Below are 19,718 nucleotides of genomic sequence, written 5' to 3'. Positions count from 1 at the left end.
CCACCTCAGCCTGCCTCTTTGTATTTTATCCCCGCTTCACAGATAAGCAAACTGAGGGCCCTTAAGATTCAGTATGTTACCTGAAGTCCTGCTGGACGTGGCACCTGACTAGGACAGCGCCAAAAAGCCTGTTTTCCTTTCTTGTGATTGGTTCTTTCCTAAGCCTGTGCACTAGCGCTTGCCAGAGTGTAGGATTCTGAGAAGGGTTTTGCTGTATGTTGAAAAACAAGCCTTTGGGGAAACTCAGTGGAAAGCACTGGAGTGTTGATTCTGTTCTGAGAATAGAGGGGAAACAGACATCAACAGCTCCAGAACATAGACTACAGAGCCTGAAAAAACCCCCGATGATCTTTGGTGATGGTGAAAATTTGATGTGGACAGAAACCTTAGCCAAATAGTTCGAGTACTAAAAAGAAATATTTATCGTCCAGATGAGACCATCTCTTACTATATTCCTGTTTTGTCACACTTGGTGCTTAGTTTTCTGAAAAGAACGCTTACTTTTCAGACAAAGCCTACACTGTACTTAGGAAAATAGGGTCAGTAAGATCTTCATCACCAAGAGCAGTGTGTGGATGTGCTCACGCTCACAGCTCCTGATGCTTCCATGGATAAGGAAACCCATGTGTGTGGCGGTGGGGGGGGGATAAGGAGAGAGGGAAGGAAGAGAAAGACTCAGAGATACAGAGGCATAAGGGAGGGGCGGAGAAAAGAGAGAGGGAAGGGCAAGACAGACAGAGACACAGAGACATCCCTGTGGGGAGGGAGTAGAGAGAGACACACACAGATACAGAGGGCAAGAGACAGAAACAGAGAGACAGACACTGAGACACAGAAACACACACACACACACACACACACACACACAGCTCAGTGTTGGTGCTACTGGCTGTGTAGAAGACTGGCTGTCAGAATTGAGCCTGGTGATCCTTTGAGGTGCCACAGCGACATTTAGATCACTGACTGACTAACTCACTAGGTCCATCCATATTCTCAAACCCTACACTATTAGCAGAACACAAGGAGAGCCTCAGAGACAGAATTCCCATGCCTTTTACCCTCATGTCTAGGACCTGATTCAGCAGGAGAGCGTCTGCTAGGTACTGGAAGGACAAAGAAACAAATGGACACATGGTTGCTTATTTTGTCTTTCATTCCTATTCAGAAACCCTTGAATTCAGCTCAGAGGAAAGGAATTGGTTCCTAGGGATTTAGTGACAGTTATTTACAGAGATCTGTGTCCCCTTGGTCAAGTTCAGAGACTTTCCACTCTTGATCTGTGATTGTGTGAATTTGAATTCTCTTCATAGTGAGTGGGCGCTCACATTTACAGTGCCACAGGTTGGTAATTGTGTGCAACCATGTGTCACCTGCTCTGTTTCTTGTAGTTACTGTTCCTAGAATCCTGTTGGAAAGGGACTTGGCACAGTAGAAAGGACACAAACTCCATATTATGTAAAAGACCCACTATAGGACTCACATGGTGGTGGTGGTGGGGTGGTGGGAGTGGTAGGGGGATGGTGGTGGTGGTGGTGGGTGGTGGTGGGGCGGTGGCGGTGGCAGCGTGTGTGTGTGTGTGTGTGTGTGTGTGTGTGAGAGAGAGAGAGAGAGAGAGAGAGAGAGAGACCTCCCTTGGATCATATAGTCTGTACTGGGTTTACCTTATCATGGAAAATAAGAGTGCTGAATTCTAATATAGTTGGCAAAAACTTCTAACACTGTTGATCAGTTAAATATTCACCAATTCCCTCACCCTGTCCTGAGGAGACTTTTGAACAGCTTGTTTTAGGAAGGCACTCCACTGGTGAGAAAAACACCTGATTCATTCCCTCTTGCTCCATGTAAGCAACCCTGAACCAACGGAGTTAAAACAAGCAGTGTGTGCATGCATGCGTGCGTGCGTGCATGTGTGTGTGTGTGTGTGTGTGTGCTATAGTGGCAGTGTCACACAGCATGCTAGGTACAACAGTAACCATCTATTTTGCTCCTAAACACCTTCGCATACGGGGCTTGGTGGCTTGCCAGAAGCATCCTTTATTTACTCTTTGCATTGTCTGCCACGCTGTTAGCCGTGGCTCTCTCACAGGGCTTCCAAATCAGAGCTACCTGTTGGCTGGGCGATCAGCCCGGTCTGTGGGCAACAAACTCAGTTTCTCTTCTCTTGGGCCTTTCCATGAATTGCAAATTCCCCACAGTGGTTGAGTTCCAGGAGCAGGTGTTCTGGAGAACAAGGAGGAAGTGCCTTGCTGACAGCTCGCAGCACAGCTGTGACTCCCCACGTGCTCTGGGTCGAGTGATGGAAGCCCAGACCTCTTCGTGAAATGGTGACTCATTCCAGGAGAACTGGAAGGCTAAGTACCCTTACAGACATCTTCAGAAGTACATTCTTCTGGCCCAGGCACGGTCATGCACTCTTCCAATCCCAGCACACTAGAAGCTGAGACAGAAGGATTGTAAACTTAAGGGTGTGTGTGTGTGTGTGTGTGTGTGTGTATCTCGCAAAACCTCAGTGTAGGCTGAACAGTGCCTTAAAAATCAACAAAAACCCCTTCCGGAATGCTCCCATCAGTAGTAAAAGTACAAACTACACAGACCTACCCGCCAACTCTCAATTTCATAACCTAAGGTTTTGTCTTTTTTTTTTTTCCTTTCTTCCTCATAGGGCAAGCTTTATTTATGATAGTATGTTCAGTCATACGTTTCAAGCAGTAGAAAATGTCTCATTTTTCCTACTCATTTAACAAAGACTAGAGACACCTGAGGAGAGGAAGCCTCGATGAGGAATCTAACAGCTTGGCCGTGGAGATGTCCAGAAGGCAATTGCTTGATTAATGATTGCTGTGGGCGTACCCAGCCCACTGTGGGCAGTGCCATGCCTGGGCAAGGCGGTCCTGTGGCAGAGGAAAAAACAAACGAAGCAAGCCATGGGAAGTGAAACTGTAACTAGTTTTCTCCATGGCCTCTGCTTTGGTTCCTGCCCTGAATTCCCTCAATGATAAATTATCACCAAGAAGTTGTAAGATGAAGTAAACTCTTCCCTCCCGAAATTGGATTTGGGTCCGTGTCCTGGTAGGGTTTGTCTGGAAGAATTAGGGTCACTCCAGGGTGAATTTTGACTTAGCAGAGCAGCAGGGAGCCAGTTTTGGGTGAACTGACTGCCCATTGCTTCGCAAAGGGGTGGTGCAGGAGAATTATCTGTATTCTGTCAATCATGTATTTTAATAAAACGCTGATTGACCAGGCGCGAAGTATAGGCGGGTCAACCAGACAGAAGTAGAGGCGGGGCAATGAGAACAGGAGAAGGCTAGGAAGGAGGAAGCCCATTCCTCCATTCCTGCCCAGATCACCGAAGAAGCAACATGTGAGCTGACAGCTGAAAAAGGTACCAAGCCATATGGCTAACATAGATCAGAATAATGGGTTAATATAAACTACAAGAGTTAACAAGAAGCCTAAGCTAATGGGCCAATCAGTTTATAATCTTATGGAGTCCTCTGTGATTTTCTTTGGGGCTTGCTGGCTGTCCCAGGCGGGACAGATACCCCAACAAGCAGGCCCCCTCATGTTCTCATGTTAAAAGGGTTGGTTTTTTTTTATTGTTGTACAATTTATACCTTAGCAAGTCAATTTCTGGACACCCAAACCTTTAATCTGAAGCCTCTTGAAGGAACCAAAGGCCCAAGCAAGTCTCAGTCACGAGAACTCTCGGTTTTCCAAGTCCTCTCTCATGGCCAAGTTTTGCAGAGGTCTTGGACTCTTCAGGAAGAACCCATATGAAAATCGAACACTTCAAACAAAAGGTGTCAGTGACAAAGAGACTATCACAAAAGGCAGTTGAAAGCCTAGGCGCTAACACTCCGGAATCCAAGCCAGATGCAATGCTCTGCGGGATCTCCTGCTACAGGTGTTTTGTCAACCTGGCACAGCTAGACTCATCTGGGAAGAGGTTCCTCAGTTGACGTGATGTATTCATCAGATTGCCTGTAGACAAGTCTAAGGACACTGTCTTGATTAACGATTGATGTGAGAGTGCCCAGGTCACTGGGATCAGTGCCACTCATGGGCAGGTGGTACCTGGTTGGATAAAGGAGCAGTCAATCAGGTTAGGGGGAGCAAGCCAGTAAGCAGCATTCCTCCACGGTCTCTGCTTCACTTCCTGCCCTGACTTACCTTTGTGATGAACTGCAACTGTAAGCTAAAATAAGCTTTTTTCCCCAGATTGCTTTTGGTATTTGTGGAGGCTGGAACGAGATGTCCCCCATCTTCATTTGAATATTTCTTGATCCCCAGTTTGTGGTGCTCTTTGGGGAGGCTTAGGAGAAATGGCCTTGCTGAAAGTATGTCACTGGGGTGGACTTTGAAGTTTCAAAAGCCACGTGACATTTACAGTTCATGCTCTCTGCTTCCTGTTTGTGGGTTTGAGATGGGAGCCCTCAGCCGCTCCTCTAGCTGCCACGATTCCCCACCATACGGTGATGGACTCTTATCCCTCTGGCACCATGAGCCCCAGGTACACCCTTCTGTAAGCAGCCTTGGTCACCGTGTCTCATCGCAGCAATAGGACAGTCAGGTCTTTTGTCACAGCAGCAGAAAGCAGGACAGATAAGATCTCACCCTGTAGCTCAGGCGGACCTCAAGCCTATGGTAGTCTTCCTCCTTCAGCCTCACAAATGCTGAGGTTACAGGTATGAGCCACAAGCATGTCCAGTTACTAATGTGATTTTCTTTTTTAAGGTAGTGGCTCACTATGTAGACAAGGCTGACCTTGAACTCACAGATAACTACCCCTGTCTCTAGAGTTCCAAGTTTACAGGCATGTACAGTCACACTTGGCCAACTGCTTCTTTAATTTGCATTTTAAAAATGATATTGTAAAAGTGATCTTTTCGTGTATATAGTACGATGAGTTTAAATTCTTGCACAGATTCAAGGGGCTGCTGTTACCACTATGATAAGTACAGTGCTATCCCCAGTAAATTCTCTTATGTTCCCTTTCCTTGTCCCCTCATCCCTAGTAACCATTGATTGTCTTCAATCTCTACAGTTCTGTTTTGTTTTATTTTTTCTCCCCACAACATACGCATCTCTGTATGTAACCAAGGCTGGCCTAGAAATAATGTCCCTGCTCCCTCAGCCTATTGAGTGTTGTGATTACAGGCGTGTACCACCACCCTGCCCAATAAGGCTGTGACTTCTAGAGAATTTTATAGAAGTAGACTCTCATGGAATGTAAGACTCTCATGTGAGACTAGCTTCATTCATTCAATATAGAATGTTCATTCATGTAAAAATATTAATTTTATTCCTAGAAAATTCCATATATTTATATATTTTGATTCTGTCCATCCACCATTACCTCCTTCCCATTTCCCTTGGTGTCATGTCCTGTGTCCCCCTCACCTTCAAGTCCTCCTTTTCTTTTTTGTAGCTTTTATTTTATTTTTAAGCATGTATATGTGTTTATATGCGTATGCGCACTTGAGTGTGAATTTCCATGGAGGTCAGAGGAATGAGATCCTCTGGAATTGGAGTTACAGGTAGATGTGAGCCACCTGATGTGGATGCTGAGACCTGAACTTGGCTCCTCTGGAAGAGTCGTACTTGTTCTTAATCACTGAGCCATCTCTTCAGCCCCAACCATGTCTGCTTTCTCTATTGTTATTAATAACCCTGAGTCCAATTAGTGCTGAGCATATGCACAAGAGGATGTGGCCATCAATTGGACCAGCGGCAACCTATCATGTCCCTAGAGCTGAGTGATGCTCCCTCCCTCAACAGTCTTCAACTGCCAATGTTCCTCCTGTCGGGATAGGGCCTGGTCTCCCTATTTCACACCTATGCTGAAATGTTGACGGGCCTGATACTATGCAGGTCTGGAGCAGGTAGGCACAGCTGCTGTGAGCTGGTGTGCACAACAGCCGTGCTGTGTCCAAAGTCAGCATTTCACAGCTTTCCTCCACGCCCATCACTTACATTCTTTCGCCACCTCTTGTGGGAGCTCGATGGTGATGACCTGTCCACAGCCAAACACTGGTAACACTTCAACCAGGGGTGAGAATCTGCATCTAACCATTACCCACTGCAAAAAGTATTATGTGTGACCAAAGCTGAGAGCAATACGAATCTAAAGGCACAAACGTAAATATTTAGGATGCATTTGTGGAGCATTACCAGTTAGAAACAGTAGGTTACTCTCTTAGTAACTTACGGTCTCTTAGGACTTCTAAGTTGCCCAATCATGTGCTTTTAACCAGGTTTGCAATACCAGGCGTAAAATCCTTCCTGTAGAACAGGTCTCATATCCAATCAGAAACCGTCATGCTATTATCACATCATTGGGTGCATCTAGTTTTTTTTTTTTTTAAGATTTATTTATTTTTTATGTATACAGTATTCTCAGTACTCTGCCTGCAGGCCAGAAGAGGGCACCAGATCTCATTACAGATGGTTGTGAGCCACCATGTGGTTGCTGGAAATTGAACTCAGGACCTTTCGAAGAGCAGGCGGTAGTGCTCTTAACCACTGAGCCATCTCTCCAGCCCCAATGCATCTACGTCCATTGACATTTTTTCTCTCCCAGCAGCCTCCATAGCACCTCTGGCACCATGTATTCTAGACAGCAAGGAAAGAGTTTCCTGATCAGTTTGAGGTTGATTCCTCTATGCCCTGTGTCCAAAATGAGTGGTGTCTTCAGGGCTTTATTTACTAGTTCATTTTTATTACTGAACAATAATGTATGGTGTTCGATATTGTCTTAGTTAGGGTTACTATTGCTGTGATGAAACACTATGAACCAAAGCAACTTGGGAACAAATGGAGTTTATTTCACTCATGACAGTTCCATATCACAGTTCATCATCAAAAGCAGTGAAGACAGGAACCCAAGCAGGGCAGGAACCTGGTGGCAGGAGCTGATGCAGAGTCCAGGGAGGAGTGCTGCTTATTGGCTTGCTCTCCATGGCTCGCTCATCTTGACTTTTAATAGAACCCAGGACCAGCAGCCCAGGGATGACACCATTCTCAATGGGCTGGACCCTCTCCATGAATCACCAATTAAGAAAATGCCTAAGGCTTGCCTATAGCCTGATCTTATGAGACATTTTCTTAATTGAGGCTCCTGCCTCTCTAATGACTCTAGCCTGTGTCTACTTGACATAAACTAGCCATATATGTATTAATTTGGCAAATGAATGATTTGTTTTGTATTCCTTCAGCATAATGGTACATGTTATACCTTCTTCCTTCCCTGCCCTGACCCCATCCCTAGACCTCTTTCTAGTTCGTTTTCCTAAATTACAACATTGATTGTATCTTTTTTTTTCTCAAAGAACCTACAGTGTTATATTAGTTACTTTTTTCATTGTTGTGACAAAATATCTACCAGGCAGCAACTTGAAGGAGGATGAGTACTGTGGTTCCCAGTTGGAGGAGACACAGTCCATCTTATTAGAGAGCCCATGTTGGAAGAAAGATGAGGCAATGGATCAGTCTGTCTACAGGCAGGAAGCAGAGAGTGGACAGGAAGTGGACCCCAGCTATAAAACCTCAAGGCGGGCTCCAGCAAGTCTCCACCTCCTAAGTAAATATTCCACAGTTTTCTAAAACAGCACAGCTAGCTGGGAGCAAGTATTCAGACACATGAGCCTAGGGGAATAATTCATATTCAAACACAACAAATGTTTTCCAAATGTTTGCTAAATTCAGTGTATTGGGGGTTGCAGACCCCTGGCCCCCTGACTTTCTTTGCCTGCCTCAGACCCTTTGCCTGCTGGAATGAACTGAGCAAAACAACTTGTTTTCCTGTGTTTGCAGCTGCTCTGAGCATGAGACCCTCATGAGTTCCTGATGGCAGGGGAGTGAATTCTGGTGGGTTTTACAGATGGAAATCCCAAGAGCTGGGGTGTGGCTGTCAGTCAAGGATCCCTATATAAGCTTCCCTGGAGCACAATAAAGTTGGCATTCGTGTTTCAAGGATGACCCGTGTCCTTGTGTCTCTGTCTGTGTGTTTTTGTGTATATGCTTTTGATTTCCAGCCTAGCTCCTGGCTTGCACATACCGTAGAGCATAGAGGCAGCCGAGGTGCTTTACATCAGTGTGTGTGCTCTACAAAGCCTGTAGCAGCACTCTCAGCTCTCTTTCCAGATCCTTGTCACACTCTGTTTCCTGCTCCACCTAGTCCCTTTGCTCTTCAGAGGGTTGCCACTCCGTCCCCAAACTGGCTCCTATGTCATTCTGCCCCGCACTCTCAAGAATGAAAAACTTAGCACTCTTCCTGCCCCAGGGTACCAAGAAGGCCACTGTGAAGCACTCCTTTTATTGTAGATGTTTGTCCCCAGGCTATGAGTACGCCCTCTGAAGCAGATAGCAAGCCCTACACCAGGTAGTAGCCGTCTGGGAAACACAACAACTTTGCTAGCAGAAATGTACGCGGTTCCCAGTGATTCTCCTAGATACCTTTCTTGGGATGAGAATGCTGCAAGGGAGGGTTCCACTTGCTCCTTGTCTGGTGGGGAGACTTCCCAGCCAACCTGTTTTATCCAGTTACTGAACAGAGTGAAGCTCTGGGAAAAGTTCTTTTGTGCCTGTCTTAGGAGTTCTGTGAGAGGGTTTTGAAACTTTTTAAGAACTTAATGATATGGTAATTTTTCAAGTAATTTTCCAATAAAGCAGAAAGAGCTCTGATAGCTGTCATCAGTGTGTCACTTCCCTCTGGCAATGAAAGCTGAGAAGGCACCATCAGATAGCAGGAATAGTTTCCTAATGAAAACTCTGCAAGACAGGATAAAAAGGGGCCCTGTGGAACAGCTGCTTTTATTTGTTGGTAGAAACACTATTCTCCACATCGGACAACAAAAATTACTAACACGCTCTTTAGAACACAACTCTAAAATTAAAATAATGATTTGAGGGCTGGAAAGATGGCTTAAACAGTTAACAGCACTGGCTGCTCTCGCAGAGGACCTGGGTTTGATTCCCAGGTCCTATATAGTGTTTCACAACAACCTGCAATTCTAGTTCCTTGGAGGCTCTCTTGGCGCCTCCAAAGACTACATTACATATACATTGTATACATGAACTTAAAAAGGAGTTCACTTGCACATGTGTGTGTGCTCACACACACACGCATGAAAGTAAATAAGACAGCCAGACTTAAAAGAAGGATTTTGGGTGTTTCATTTTGCCTCTAAAACGTATTTAACAGAACAGGCATTGAATTCAGACTTCCTTGTCTATCCTCTCTACATGGGCCAGGAGATCTATTGTGCTTTGCATATGAAATGTTCCCACAGGCTTCAGTGTTTGAGTGTTTGATCCCAGTTGGTGGTGCTGTTTGGGAGACTGTGGAACCTTTATGAGGTTAAGTCTGTCTTGACAGAGGAAGTCCTCCAGGTTTTACAGCCCGAGCCCACTTCTCTCTGCTTTCTGTGTGTAGAGGCTGCTTCTGCCACATCGTCCCTCCGTGACGGACTGTATCCCTTTGGAACAGTAAGCCAAAGCTAGCCCCTTCACTCCTAAGTTGCTTTTTGCTGGTCTGTTCCATCAGAGTAACAGAAAAGTAACTACACATTTAAATTATGTTTCCAAAAGTCCATTTAAACTGTAAAAAAATCCAAGTGACATGATTGGTGACAATTAATTCCACGCGGGACAGGTGTATGATGCCTGAAAAGCACACCCTGAAAGACTTCCCACCGTTTCATACCCCTTTTTTAGTGTCTGCACATAATATTCTTGTATGGCATACATTGTAATGGTGTGATTCTTTGCTGTCAAAATTGCAGTGTTGGGGGCTTACTCCCCACTTACACATTTACCCATCATGTTTACCTGAGCCTCTGCAGCCCTCAGATTTTCTTGATAAGTCAGTCAATGAATGAGTGAAGACTAAGGGTATGTCTCCAGGAGTACACTCAAACATTCATTCATTTATAAGTATTTAACGTGCTCACAGACAGAAATGTAACTTCACAATTATTTAGGGACAATGAATATGAAAAATAAAAAACTCTTGGTTTTGTCTGAATGCTCTAGGAACAGGATGTTATCCCAGTTGGCGATGTAAAAGCAAGGGTAAAAGTAGGGCATAAGTGGAAGGACCTGGCATAATTTTTATGTATTACATCACTCTGGGCTAACACAGAGAACTGGTCTACCTTCGATGCTTTCAGTCTATCATATGATGGGAGGAGTGGCAGGCAACCCATCTAAATGACAGTAGCCTTTGACAGAATTCATTCTCCCCAGGACCAATGGTCCTTGTTCTCATGTATCCAGAGTGCTTTCATGGGTGGTAGTGTCTCCTGCTTCTAGGTGCTCCTTGGGAAGCCAAGCCCTGGAGACACTGACTTAAGCTATTAACAAGGTAATGATGGATTAAATGGTAATTGCTTTCTCTTTTCTTTAAAAGTGTGCATGTGGGAATCAATTATTAAAGACAAATACCAGAAAGAAAGTATCTAAAATACTCTAGAACAGGAAAGAATTAAGAAGCAACCTTCTTTTAAGCAGAATTCTTTTTGGAAATTTATTATTTTTAAATAGATGATTTTGTTAATTCTTTGAGAATTTAACAGAAGCATCCAATGTATTTTGATCATATCACCCCCACTCCTCCCTCACCTCTACCAGGACCATCTTCCCATCCCACTACTTCATATGCTTCTTTTTAAATAGCCAATTGAGTCCACTTAGTACTGTCCATATACACATGGGCGTGGGGGCTGGATCCTGGAGCATGATTGACCTCCTAGGGGCCATGCTCTTAAAGAAAACTGACTCTCCCTCTCACCAGAAACCATTAACTGTCAACAGCCCCTCAGTTAGGGATGATGATGAACTGAACAGGGTTGAGCCTCTTCCCTCTCCATGCTAGAGCTGCGCATGGCTTGCTCTCCTGCAAGTCTCCTGCAGACAGCCACAGCATCTGTGAGTTCCTGAGGACAAGCGTTCTGTCATGTCCAGAAGATAGTTTCAGTTCAGTCTTTGTCAATCTCTGCTCTTATTCTGGACCCTCTTTCCTTCTTTTTTGTTGATATTTATTGAGTTCTACATTTTTCTCTGCTCCCCTCCCTGACTCTTCCCTCCCTCTTCAATCCTTCCCCCAAGGTCCTCATGCTCCCAGTTTACTCAGGAGATCTTGTCTTTTTATACTTTCTATTTCCCATGTAGAGTATATCTATGTAAGTCTCTCTTAGTGTCTGCATTGTTGTCTAAGTTCTCTTGGATGGTGGCTTGTAGGCTGGTTTTCTTTGCTTTATGTTTAAAAAACACCTATGAGTGAGTACATGTGATAATTGTCTTTCTGTGTCTGGGTTACCTCACTCAAAATAATGTTTTCTAGCTTCATCCATTTGTCTGCAAAATTCAAGCTGTCGTCATTTTTTTCTACTGTGTAGTACTTCACTGTGTAAATGTACCACATTTTTCTTATCCTTTCTTGGGTTGAGGGGCATTTATGTTGTTTCCAGGTTCTGGTTATGACAAACCAAGCTGCTATGAACATAGTTGAGCACATGTGCTTGTGGCACGATTGAGCATCCTTTGAATATATACCCAAAAGTGGTATTACTGGGTCTTGAGGAAGGTTGTTTCCTAATTTTCTGAGAAATTGCCACACTGACACCCAAAGGGGTTGTACCAGGTTGCATTTCCACAAGCAATGCAGAAGTGTTCCCTTTTCCCCACAACCTACCTCTCCAGCATAAGTTGTCACCAGTATTTTTGATTTAGGCCATTCTTACAGGTGTAAGATGGAATCTCAGAGTTGTTTTGATCTGCATTTCTCTGATGACTAAGGATGTTAAACATTTCCTTAAGTGTCTTTCAGCCATTTTAGATTCCTCTGTTGAGAGTTCTCTGTTTAGGTCTGTACTCCATTTTTTTTTTTTATTGGATTATGGGATCTTTTGGTGACCAATTTCTTGAGTTCTTTGTATATTTTGGAGATCAGACCTCTGTCTGATGTGGGGTTAGTGAAGATCTTTTCCGATTCTGTAGGTTGTCATTTTGTCTTGTTGACCGTGTCCCTTGCTTTACAGAAGCTTTTCAGTTTAAAGAGGTCCCATTTATTAATTGTTTCTCTCAGTGTCTGTGCTGCTGGGGTTATATTTGGGAAGTGGTCTCCTGTGACAATGCATTCAAATGTACTTCCTACTTTCTCTTCTATAAGGCTCAGTGTGGCTGGATTTATGTTGAGGTCTTTGATCCATTTGGACTTGAGTTTTGTGCATGGTGATAGATATGGATCTATTTTCATTCTTCTACATAATGCTGTATTATGTACATAATACATAACTGTTGATATCTACATAACTGTTGATATCCAGTTATGCCAGCACCACTTGTTAAATATGCTTTCTTTCTCCATTTGATATTTTTTGCTTCCTTGTCAAAGATCAGGTGTTCGAAGATATGTGGATTGATATCTGGATCTTCTATTTGGTTCCAATGGTGCTCCTGTCCATTCCTATGCCAATACCAGGCTGTTTTCAGTACTGTGGCTCTGTAGTAGAGTTTGAAGTCTGGGATTGTGATGCCTCTGGAAGGTTTTTGTTTTTTGTTTTTTGTTTTTTGTGTTTTTGTTTGTTTTTGTTTTTGTTTTTTTTTTTACTTTTCCATATGAAGTTAAGTACTGTTCTTTCAAAGTCTTTAAAGAATTTTGCTGGGATTTTGCTGGGCATTGCGTTGAATCTGTAGATTGCTTTTGATAAGATTGCCATTTTTACTATGTTAATTCTACCTACCCAAGAGCATGAGATATCTTTCCACTTTCTGGTGTCTTCTTCAATTTCTTTCTTTAAAGATTTAAAGTTCTTGTCATACAAGCCCTCCACTTGCTTGATTAGTGTTACTCCGAGAAATTTTATGCTATTTGTGGCTATTGTGAAGGGTGTTGATTCTCTGATTTCTTCCCCAACCATTTTATCATCTGTGTACAGGAGGTCTATTGATTTTTTTTGTGTGTGTGTGTTAATCTTGTATCCCGCTACATTGCTGAAAGTGCTTATGAGTGTAGAAGTTCCTTGGTACAAGTTTTGGGATCACTTATGTTAACTATCATATCATCAGCAAACAGTGAGAGTTTGACTTCTTCTTTTCCAATTTGTATCCCCTTGATCTCCCTTTGGTGTCTTATTGCTCTAGCTAGGACCTCAAAAACTATATTGAATAGATATGGAGAGAGTGGACAACCTTGTCTTGTTCTGATTTCATTGGAATTTCTGGGAGTTTCCATTTAGTTTAATGTTGACTTTTGACTTGCTGTATATTGCCTTAATTATGTTAACTTGTATTGTTTTGTTTCTATTTTGTTGATTTCAGCTCTCATTTTGATTATTTCCTGCTGTCTAGTTCTCTTTGGTGAGTTTGCTTCTTTTTGTTCTAAAGTTTTCAAATGTTCTGTTACTTCACTAGTGTGGGATTTTTCCAGCTTCTTTATGTCAGCATTTAGTGCTATGAACTTTCCTCTTAACACTGCTTTCATTGTGTCCCATAAATGTGGGTATATTGTGTGATCATTTTCATTGAATTCTAGCAAGTCTTTATTTTTTTTTTCTTTTAGTAATTTTATTAAATTATAAAAAGTTTCCATTTACGCCCCTCCTCCCAACACCCTCCCACTCCCCCCTCCCTCTCCTCCTCCCTCTTTGTCCCCAAGGGAAGTCAGGGTCTCCTGCCCTGTGGGAAGTCCAAGTTCCTCCCCCCTCACTCCAGGTCCAGGAAGGTGAGCATCCAAACAGACTGGATCCCAAAAATCCAGTATATGCAGAGGAAACCAGTCCCAGTGTCATTGTCAATGGCTTCTCGGAAAGACTGCAGGCCAGCCACATTCAGAAAATCCAACCACATTCAGAGAATCTGGTTGGATCACATGCTCTTTCAGTCACGGTCCATCTGGCCTTGGTAAACTCTCATTAGATCCGACCCCTTGTATCAGTGGGTGATAGTATCCCTCGCAGTCCTTCGTCATTTTCTTCCTCCTTTTGCTCCTCGTTTGGAACTTGGGGGGCTCAGTTCGGTGCTCCAACGCGGGCCTCCATCTGTATCGTCATCCAACGCCAGGTGAGGGATCTATGGTGATAAGCAAAATATACATCAGTATGGTCACGGGCCAAGGCTGGTTCAGGCACCCCCTCCTCTGTCCAGAGAACAATCTGGGGATCTCTCCTTGGACCTGGGATCCCATATATAATCAAGTTTCCTGTAAACTCTAATATGACTCCCTTAGTTGAAATATATTCTTCCCTGATCCCACATTCATCCTTCCTCCCTTCCCCCCATCCCGGTCAACCGAGCTTTCTCCATTCCTCCCCTACTCCCTTCTCTCTAACCCTCTCCCCTTCCAACAACCCTCCCACCACCCCCCCCCATGCACCCAAGGTTACCTGGGACTCCTAGCAAGTCTTTAAAATCTCCCTTTATTTCTTCCTTGACCCATTGATGAGTCAGGTGAGCATTGTTTAATTTCCACGTGTTTGTGGGCTTTCTGGAATTGGTATTGCTGTTGCCTTCTAGTTTTATACCACGGTGATTTGATAGGATACATTGGGTTATTCCAAATTTTTTGTATTTGTTGAGATTTGTTTTGTTACTGAGTATGCGGTCAATTTTTGAGAAGGTTCCATGAGGTGCTGAGAAGAAGGTATATTCTTTTCTGTTTGGGTGGAATATTCCATAGATGTCTGTTAATTCCATTTGAGTCATAACATCTGTTAGTTCTCTTATTTCTCTGTTCATTTTTTGTCTGATTGACCTGTCCAGTGATGAGAGGGGAGTGATGAAATCTCCCACTATTAGTGTGTGGGGTTTAATATATGATTTAAGTTTTAGAAGTGCTTCTTTCACATATGAAGGTGCCCTTGTATTTGGAGCATAAATGTTCAGTACTGAAATTTCCTCTTGATGGATTTTTTTCCTGTGACTAATATGAGATGACATTCTTTGTCTCTTTTGACTGATTTTAGCTTGAAGTCTATTTTGTTAGATATTAGGATAACTATACCCACTTGTTTCTTAGGTCCATTTGATTGGTGTATTTTCCCCCAACACTTTACTCTGAGATGATGTCTGTCTTTGAAGTTGAGATGTGTTTTCTGTATGAAAAAGAAGGATGGGTTCTGATTTCATATCTAGTCTATTAGCCTGTGCCTTTTTATAGGTGAGTTGAGTCCATTTACATTAACAGATGTTAATGACCAATGATTGCTATTTCCTGTTAATTTAGTTTTCATCATTGGTGATGTTAATTTGTGCATTTTTTTCTTTTTGGGGATTTGCTGTTATGAGACATCAGTTGTCTGTGTTTTCGTTGGTGTAGCCATCTCCCTTGGGTTGGAGTTTTCCTTCTAGTATTTTGTATATGGCTGGGTTTGTGGGTAAGTATTGGTAAAATCTAGATTTGTCATGGAATATCTTGTTTTGTCCTCCTATGGTGATTGACAGTTTTGTTGGGTATAGTAGCCTGGGCTGGCATCTGTGGTCCCTTAATATCTGCATAATGCTTGACCATGACCTTCTGGCTTTCAATGTCTCCAATGAGAAGTTAGGTGTAATTTTGATAGGTCTACCTTTGTATGTTACTTGGCCTTTTTCCTTTGCAGCTCTTAATATTCTTTCTTTACACTGTGTGTTTAGTGTTTTAATTATTATGTGTTGAGAGGACTTTTTTTGGATCTATTTTATTTGGTGTTCTGTAAGATTCTTGCATCTCCATTGGCATATCTTTCTTTAGGTAGGGAAAGTTTTCTTCTATGATTTTGTTAAATAGTTTTTCTGTGCCTTTGAGTTGAACTTCTTCTCCTTCTTCTATACCTATTATTCTAAGATTTGGCCTTTTAATGGTGTTCCATATTTTCTGGATATTTTGGGTTAAGCTTTTGTTAGAGTTAATGTTTTCTTTAACTGATGAGTCTATTTCCTCTCTTGTATCTTCAACTCTTGTGATTCTCTCTTCCATCTCTTGTATTCTTCTGTTCATGCTTGCGTTTGTGGTTCCTGATCCTTTTCTCATGATTTCTGTTTCTATAATTCCTTTGGCTTGTGTTTTCTTTATTGTTTCTTTATTCTTTCAGTTTTCAAGTCCTGAATAGTTTCTTTAATATGTTTGATTTCTTTTTCTTGGTTTTCTTTAAGTGATTTGCTGATATCGTCCATTTTTTTGTTTGTCTTTTCCTCAATTTCTTTAAGGGAATTTATCATTTCATCTTTAAGAATTTCTCACATTCTCTTAAAGTTATTTTTTAGTTCATTTTCTTCTGGTTCATCCATATTTGGTTGTTCAGGTCTTGCTGTTGTAGGGTCCTTAGGTTTTACTGGTGTTGTGTTGCTTTTCGTGGTGTAGCGTGTGATCTTACCTTTTCTATTCATCTTTTCCTGTAATAGGTGTGGTTGGGGCTTCCTGAGATTCTGTTGAATAATCTTCAAAGCTCAGATGGTTGTTCCTGGTGCTACAGTCAGTGTCACAGTTCTAGTTATCCCATTTGTTATTTGTTACTTGGTATTCCTAGAGATAGCTCAGCACTCCTGTGCCTTGCCCTGCTCCCTTTCAGCTTTCTGTCTCAGGCCTACTTTACTTAGGTTGCCGGCTTTGCCCTGTTTCTGTAAATCCTGGTCTGGATCCCCTCCTGCAGAAGTCCTTGGCTTTGAGTTGAACTTGTTCTGATGGAGATCGCTAACTCTGCATCTGGTCACTGGCTCAATCTTGATCCGCCAGTGTTCCAGGACTTGGTTGCCTCTGAGGACTGGATTTGCTCCTGGCTTCTGCTCCCAGTAGAGCTAGGACCTTTCTTTCCTAGGTGCTTATTCAGAGTCACTCTTGTGGAATTTGTTGCCTAAGGTGGAGTTCCTTGCCTTTGGGCAAATGTGGCCTAGGTTTCCAGCTTTGACCTGTTTCTGTAAATCCTGGTCTGGATTCCCTCCTGCAGAAGTCCCTGGGTTGAAGTTGGACCTGCAAAGGTTTCTGGCTCTGGTCTACTGCCTCGGAGGTTCCTGGCTCGGGTGCACCCAAACCCACAGAACTTGTTTACTCCCTCAGAGGTCCCAGACTCATGCTCGACCCACAGAGATTCCAGGTTACTGCCTATTCCCTTTGATGTTCCAGACCAATTCCTGGACCCACAGAGGTTCTGGCTCAGGCCTACTCCCTCTGAGTACCCAGACTCATGCCTGGCCCCATCGCCGAGATGTCTAGTTCCTGCCTATTCCTTTGGAGGTCCCAGATTCCCTCATGCCCAGACTGGAAGAGGTCCTGGCTCAGGCCTAGTTCCTGGTAGGTCCTAGGCTCAGGCCCAGACCCACAGGGGTCCTGGCTTAGGTCTACTCCCTTGAAGGTCCCAGATTCTAGTCTGGACCCTCAGCAGTCTCTGTCTCTGTCTCACTCGCTCAGCAGTTACTCCCCTGTACCTATTCCTGTGGAGATTGTTGACTCTGGATCTGGTCGCTGGCTCAATCCTGATCTGCCAGTGTCCCAGGACTGGGTTGGCTCCTGACTTCTGCTCCTGGTGGAGCTTGTTTGCTCTCTGTCCTAGGTAGCTGGTTCTGTCTCACTCCAGTTCTGGTGGATATTGCTGACTCTCTGGACCCTTTTTCATGACAGTCTGTAGGTAGAAGTTTCTGTCCCACCAGCAATCCCACATAAACACACTGAGACAATATTACTTTTAAATGTTCGGCCAATAGCTCAGGCCTATTACTAACTAGGTCTTACATTTTAAGTTAGCCCATATTCCTTCTTTACACTCTGCCATGTGGCAGTACCTTTATTAGCATGGCACATTCATCTTCCGCTCCTTCTGTGTTTGGATAGTGACTTCTCTGACTCCACTCCTATTCATCCCATCATTCTCAGTTTGGCTTTCCCACCTAGCTTTATGTTTTCAGCTACTGGCTAGTCGGCTCGTTTATTGAACCCTTCATAGTGGCCTACGCTCACATAGGGTACAAAAGGATTATTCCACAGTAACAGTCCTTAAATCTTGGTGGAGAGAGTATGGTAATTAGGTTTCCCATTTGAGGCTGAACACTAGGGTAGTGGTTTCCTTCAGGACCGAAACATTCCACCTCCCAGCAAAAGCTCCTTAAGACAGAAAGTAAATGACCCAAAAATAGCAAAAATGCACTAGGCCTCTCCCTCCCAGAGAAATCAATAAAGGCTGCTGCTATTGTCAGACAAATCAAGCTCAAAAAAAAAAAACTCTAGGAAAAGACTAGCTGCCTGAAAGAGGGTTGGACCCACTGGGGTTTCTGGAAAGGACACTTTCCAACCTGTTGAACTGCTTTTAGGCTGTGCTGTGTGCTCCAGATTCCCAGATTTTGTGAGCTGTCACCCATGTTGGGGTGGGCTTTGCAATGCAGCTAACCTTGAGATATTTCTACTCCTGTAAGTAACTTCACACCCATACATACTTACAGGAGTAAGTAGCTCAAATAAAACTCATTAGGTCACCAAGTTGGATTTTGGTGGTATCCATATCTGGTGTGTCCTGGGTTCCTTCTGGGGTGAGTAGACTGTCCTGGGAAAAGCTTTGGCATTTAACAGCACACTGTGGTTACTTATTCTCTGCACTTGATCAATTATGAGATTTTGTATTAACCACAGTCCACTGCAAAGAGAGACTCTGATCAGGTCTAATGTTCAAGTCACCAACCAGTTCCCCAATTATGACACAAAGACTTATTAGTTTTGAATTCTCGGCCTAGCTCAGGTACATTTCTGGCTAGCTGTTTTAACTTAAATTAGCCTGTTTATCTTTATCTATCTACTGCCTCAGGGCTTATTACCTTCCTTACTTCTGTATATCTTATTTCTGTGCTTCTGTACGTCTGTCTGTCTGTTTGACATCTCCCTGGTTCTGTCCTTCTCTTATTCTTTTCTTCCTTCTTAAGCCTAGTTTTCTCCCCTATTTATTCTTTCTGCCCTCCAACCTCACCTATCCTTTCTCCTGTCTAGTTACTGGCCATGCAGCCAGTCGACCAATCAGATGCCTTAGGCAGGCAAGGTAAAACAGTTGCAATATATCTTTACATAGTTAAACAAATATCCTTACATCATTAAACAAATGCAGCATAAACAAAGGTCACACCTTTACACAGTTAAAGCAATATTTTGCAGCATAAACAATGTAACACATCTTTGCCCAGTTAAAATAATATTCTACAACAATCTAAAATTAAACAAAATTCTTGCTTTGGAATTCCTCCTTCAATTTGTTTGACATTTAAAGTATTTTTATAAAGCATATAAAAGCAAGCACCTGCATTATCACCTCAATTATGGTCTTCAGCAGATTCATAGGGGATTTTATTATCCGTAATACACACACACACACACACACACACACACAGAGAGAGAGAGAGAGAGAGAGAGAGAGAGAGAGAGAGAGAGAGAGAGAGAGACCGGCTCGCAGAACTGAGCACCCTGGTCAAGGTCCTGCAATATACCTGGGGCTTCTTCAGCCCTTTATCCTTCCCTAACCACACATATTCATTCAACCTTTCCAAGTTAACTGTGCAACCTAGGAAGAGTGTGTTTGTTACAGCTCCTTAACAACCAAGCAGCACACCAGACCATCCTACCCACACCAGTCATCTGACCAATGATGGAGCTGCTGTGAGCTGCTGAACTTTCTGGAGAATACACCCCAGTAGTAACACCTCTGTTTTCCCTATGGGCTCCCCGGTCTCCCCCATCTCAGTCTCTCGCCTCTCACTCACCCCTCTCT

Source organism: Myodes glareolus, chromosome 20 (genome assembly GCF_982192425.1).
Source record: "Myodes glareolus chromosome 20, mMyoGla1.1, whole genome shotgun sequence".
NCBI lineage: Eukaryota > Metazoa > Chordata > Mammalia > Rodentia > Cricetidae > Myodes > Myodes glareolus.
The sequence above is the reverse complement of the archived record's forward strand: the minus strand, read 5'-3'. Positions refer to the sequence as shown.